Raw genomic sequence first — 5307 nt, forward strand, 5'->3', positions numbered from 1 at the left:
AACTGATTTACTGGCCTCCCTGGTGGCTCAGAGGGTAAAGAATCTGTCCGCCTGCAATGCAGGAAATGCGGGTTCCATCCCTGCTTCGGGAAGGTCCCCTGCAGAAGGGAATGGCTACCCACCCCAGTATTCTTGCCTGGAGAATCCCATGAACAGAGTCTCCTGGCGGGCTGCAGTCCATGGGGCTGCAGAGTCAGACTTAGTGACCAAGCAGACACATAATTGAGTCACAAGGTTCTGTTAGTTTTAGGTGTACAGAAAAGTGATTTAAATTACATGTTATATGATACGACATTATGCTATTTATGTTATGTTATACATATATATTCTTTTTCAGATCCTTTTCTGTTATAGTCTATTACAAGAAATTGAATATAGTTCTCTGTGCTATACCGTAGATCCTCATTGATCTATTTTATATTTAGTAGTGTGTATCTGTTAATTTCAAATTCATAATTTATCTCTTCCCCCTCCCCCCTTTAGCAATCATAAATTTGTTTTCTATGTCTGTGAGTCTGTTTCTGCTTTGTAAATAAGTTCATTTATATATATTTTTTTCAGATTCCACATATAAATGATATCATATGGTATTTGTCTTTCTCTTTCTGACTTCACTTAGTGTGATAATCTCTAGATTCATCCATGTTGCTGCAAATGGCCTTACTGCATTCTTTTTAATGGCTGAGTAATAGTCCATTGTGTATATATACCACATCTTCTTTATCCATTCCTCTGTTGATAGATATTTAAGTGGCTTCCGTATCTTGGCTATTGTCAATAGTTCTGGAGACTAATTCTTACATTCCAATTGCCCACAGCCACCTTCTGACGAACGAGGTGTCACATGGACAGCTGACGTGTGCTGGGCGCTCGTCACAGGCCACTACCCCAGGTCCTTGGGGGCATCACCTCACAAACGCCATTCCATGCCACGAAGTGGAGCTTTTATTATCTCCAGAGGAGGTAACAAAGGCACAGAGGTTAACTACATCATGTGGGGTAACAAGGGGCAGTTTAGCTTTAGAAATGCTGTTATGCCCCTGAATTGGGTCCTCTCAAAATCTGTGTTTTTGAACAATGAAGTCCTAACCCTGGGGCCCTAGAATGTGACTGTGCTTGCAGAAAGGGTCTTTAAACAGGCAACTAAGTTAGCTGAGGACGTTAGGACAAGGCCTAATCTAGTGTGACTTGTGGTCCTCCTAAGAAGGGACGTTTGGACACAGAAAGTTACAGAGGGAAGACCCTGTGAAGTCGCAGGGAGAGAGTGGCTGTTTAGCCATCCAGCTGTGATACTTTGTTATGGCAGCCCTGGCAAGTGAATACAGGGACTTAATGAGTATTGAAGAAAGATCTGAAGACTCTGCTTCATTTATGAGTCTGCCAATATGGCCTTGCCATCACTGGGGGACAGTTCTGGTCCTCTGAACACCTGGTGTCCACAGTTCTGAACACATCCTAGTGGGCAGAAGTATTCATCTTTATCACACAAAAACTGTGATGCCCTGGCCGACACCAGGCACAATTCATGTAACTAGACTTTTGCATCTACTCTTTCACTGACCACTCAACTAATGACATTGATGCCTGTTATGGCTCAGGCACTGTTCTGGGAATATAAAGGTGACTAGATAGTTTCAGGGAAGTATCATATAAAAAATGTAAAATTTATTTAATCAGGTCATCATGCTAATGAAATTAACATAATCTATATGATAAGATGGAGAAAGCAATGGCACCCCACTCCAGTACTCTTGCCTGGAAAATCCCACGGACGGAGGAGCCTGGTAGACTGCAGTCCATGGGATCACTAAGAGTCGGACACGACTGAGCGACTTCACTTTCATTTTTCACTTTCATGCCTTGGAGAAGGAAATGGTAACCCACTCCAGTATTCTTGCCTGGAGAATCCCAGGGACGGGGGAGCCTGGTGGGCTGCCGTCTATGGGGTCGCACAGAGTCAGACACGATTGAAGCGACTTAGCAGTAGCAGCATATGATAAGGATTAAGAGGAGGAAATGGGCTTCCCAGATGGCTCAGTGGTGAAGAATCTTCCTACCAATGCAGGAGAGGCAGGAGATGTGGGTTTGATCCCTGAGTTGAGAAGATGCTCTGGAGAACATAGTGGCTGCACACTCTAGGATTCTTGCCTGGGAAATCCCATGGGCGGAGGAGCCTGGTGGGCTACAGTCCACGGGGTCCCAAAGAGCAGGACATGATTCTAGTGACTGAGCACACAGCACAGCGCAATGAGAAGAGCTGACGGGACAGCTGACTCAGGAAGAGAGAGCAGAAAAGCCTTAAGCTGGTAAGGTGTGCAGGGGGTAACTAAGCGAAGAGGAGCAGATCTAGGATTCCAGGCAGAGGAAACAGCCAGGGCAACATTTCAATGAAATGGGCTCACACACCAGCTCTGCTCCTCAGATGCTTGCAGAATGGAGGAAGGAGAGATGGGAAAGGAGGAAAACAAGAAGGGGAGGAGAGGAGACAGGGAAGAAGGGAAGGAGAAAACTAACAGAAATTGAAATCTACAAGCCAGGCAATGTGCTTGGCATCTTCACACAATGCAGCCTGTATTTTCAGCTGTCACAGACACAGCCACACGGGATAAGGGGGAGGCAGGAGAGCTGCCCTGTCTGACCCTGGGAGAGCGAGCTCCTTCCGTTTCGTGCCTGACGCTGACTCCGGCCCTGCAGCTCCATGGACACTGGGGGTTTCCCAGGCCACTGTGGCCTGGCACGCCTTGGCAAGACCCCTGCAGCTCACGCTCAAAAGCAGGGCATCAGCCCAGCAGTGCTCTTGGAAAGCTTGCCGCACACAACCAATTAGGTCCCTGGACCGTCCCTGCAGCCCAACTACTGCATTCCAGCGCCTGTGCAGCCTCCCTGCAGGATTGTGAACAAAGTCTAGGAGGACTGGTGAAAATAACAGGAGGTCAGGAAACCAGAGGAATGTGATGGGATGTGCTGCAGGATTCACATTCTCAGGCAAAGTCCAAGATAGCAGAAAGAATTTATAGACCGAAACCAAGACCGGGAATATAAGCAGAGAGATAAACTGGGCTATTTTAAATTGCGGCCCGAGAAGTGCTTTCATGCTATATATATACCAACAGAAAAAGAGAAAGAAAAGCAAGGGCTTCAACTCAGATCAAAAAATTTCCACAGACATTTACATGCCACTTTCAAAAGGCCCAGCAGCATAAGGTCAAAGAAATTCCTTTTATTTTCTATAATTCACCATTGCTCTGAGCTCTGACTCTTTCCTGCCTCTTTTACTAAAGAACACAAGTAATAGCTAAATGAATTTAGCTAACACAATATCTCTGAAGGACCGAGAGTCTTATCCTCTACCTACTTCGGCATTCATATTTAAGTCCACATGAGAACTTTGTCTTAAATTTTGATTCTAGGAAAACCTTTGTTTCCTTTCCAATAAGAAAAACGACACTGGAATGATACAGAGAAGATTAGCATGGCCCCTGCACAAGGATGACACAAAAATTAATGAAGTGTTCCATATTAAAAAAAAAGAAAAAACTACAGAACTTACTAAGTTCCCCCTTTCACCATGACTGCCAGGAAGCTCAGATCATGGTTAAGATTCAACTGTGGCAATTATGTTGGTCCTTATGCTTATAATTACCGTTTCCTTGGTTTGGTCCTGATTTTCTATTTCCTATTTGTACTTATGGCTCTATGCATATATTTTTGTTGGAATTACTGTGCTTTTTTGGGGAAAAGAGAGTATAAATTTTTAAAATGCAATTCTGTTATACGTCTTTGAATTGAGTTTCTGAAACTGAGAATTCCTAAATAACTCCTGTCCTTGGTCATTGTTTCAGCAGCCTTGGTCACTCTGACGTGACAAAGAGACATTGTCTTAGCACCTCTAGCCTCCACAGGAAATAACTTGAAGGCAGAGTGTATTATTTATCTGTTGCTACACTTAAAAGAGTTTAGCAGCTTAAAACAACCAGCATTTATTACCTGACACAGTTACTATGAGTCAGGAACATGGGAGCAGCCACACTGCGTGGCTCTGGACTAGAGGCTCTCTTGAGATTTCAACCGAAATGTTGCCTGGGGCTGAAGGCTTGACTGAGGCTGGAGGGTCAGCTTTGAGAGAGGCTGTCCTACCCACCCCCAAACCCAACACCAGCCAGTGGTCCAAGAGAGAAAGCAAGGCTAAGCCTGCTGCCTGGCATGTCCTAGTCTCAGGGGTCACGCAGCATCACTTCTACCACTTTCTGTTGATTAGAAGTGAGTCTCTAGTTAGTACAGACCAACGACACTCCAGAGAGAGGACCAGCACCCTGTATGGATGGGAGGACTATCAGAAAATTGGGGGAGATATTTTTAAAACACTGCTCAGAATATAAAGCTATTTTCATTTTTTAAAATGTACATACATGTACCAAGGCACAGCTTGGTATCCAACGTGCCTTCACCTAGATGCAAAGCAAGACAGAAAAAAGCTTGAAAAAGAAAATGCTTTTCCTCAATGTATGTGCTGCTGGCAAGCATCCTGCAAAGGCACGGCTCCAAAGAAGTTCCAAACACAGGCGTGTGTGGGAGAGAGAACATGTCCCCAAATGGAGAGGGAATAAGAGAGAGACACTAGACACTGCAAAAGGAAAGAAAAAGAACTACATTTCTAGCCAATCTGAAAAGTCAGCCTCACTTGAGACCCAAAGGGAAGACCAAAGCCAGGGTGTTAAGGTCTAATGTATCTATAAATTACTTCATCTTTTGTCAAGCCTTCTAGTTAGACCCCAGGTGGGAAAAATGAGTGGTGACTCAGAAAGCAAGGCTGGTGATAAGAGCTGAGTTCCCCTCCGGAGGTGATGAGGGATGTTGGTGAGAGGGAGGGGGAGGGGTTAATCACAGCTAGATATGGAATCGATGTTGCCAGGAGAAATCGAGTAACTCCGCTCGGCCCAGTGTGTCCCCTGCTGCTCTGGATCCATGTCGCAGACACAGCTAGCGTTTCATTAGTCTAGAGATTGCCCCCTCACAGTGAAAGAGGCGAAAGGAAGGCAGGGACGCTTTCTAATTCATCTTACTCTGCTCGCCTTTGAGAGCGAACAGCCAGTGCTGAGGTCGATTCACAAGATACTCGGGTTTTCTTCTCCTTAAAGACATCTTTGCTCTTGCGAAATTGCCATAAAATACTCCAATATGCACCAGCTAAGTAACCAGCTCCGTGAGGTGTGTAACATCCTTGTCATGGGGGAATTAACTAGCCTAAAATATGGACGAGCCGGGGAGTATATCATGGATTAAAGTATGCGGCTTAGAGCTTTTCTT

At 45.0% G+C, this 5307-nt stretch overlaps 1 non-coding gene across 1 annotated transcript; it reads left to right on the top strand.

Annotated features, from left to right (window-relative positions):
• Window positions 1-3418: 3418 nt before the first annotated feature.
• LOC122425176 lies at window positions 3419-3524 on the top strand. Its single transcript, XR_006264733.1, has one exon. It is a non-coding gene; the product is annotated as a U6 spliceosomal RNA (small nuclear RNA).
• The last annotated feature ends 1783 nt before the right edge of the window (window positions 3525-5307 follow it).

This window comes from Cervus canadensis, chromosome 1 (assembly GCF_019320065.1).
Source record: "Cervus canadensis isolate Bull #8, Minnesota chromosome 1, ASM1932006v1, whole genome shotgun sequence".
Lineage (NCBI taxonomy): Eukaryota > Metazoa > Chordata > Mammalia > Artiodactyla > Cervidae > Cervus > Cervus canadensis.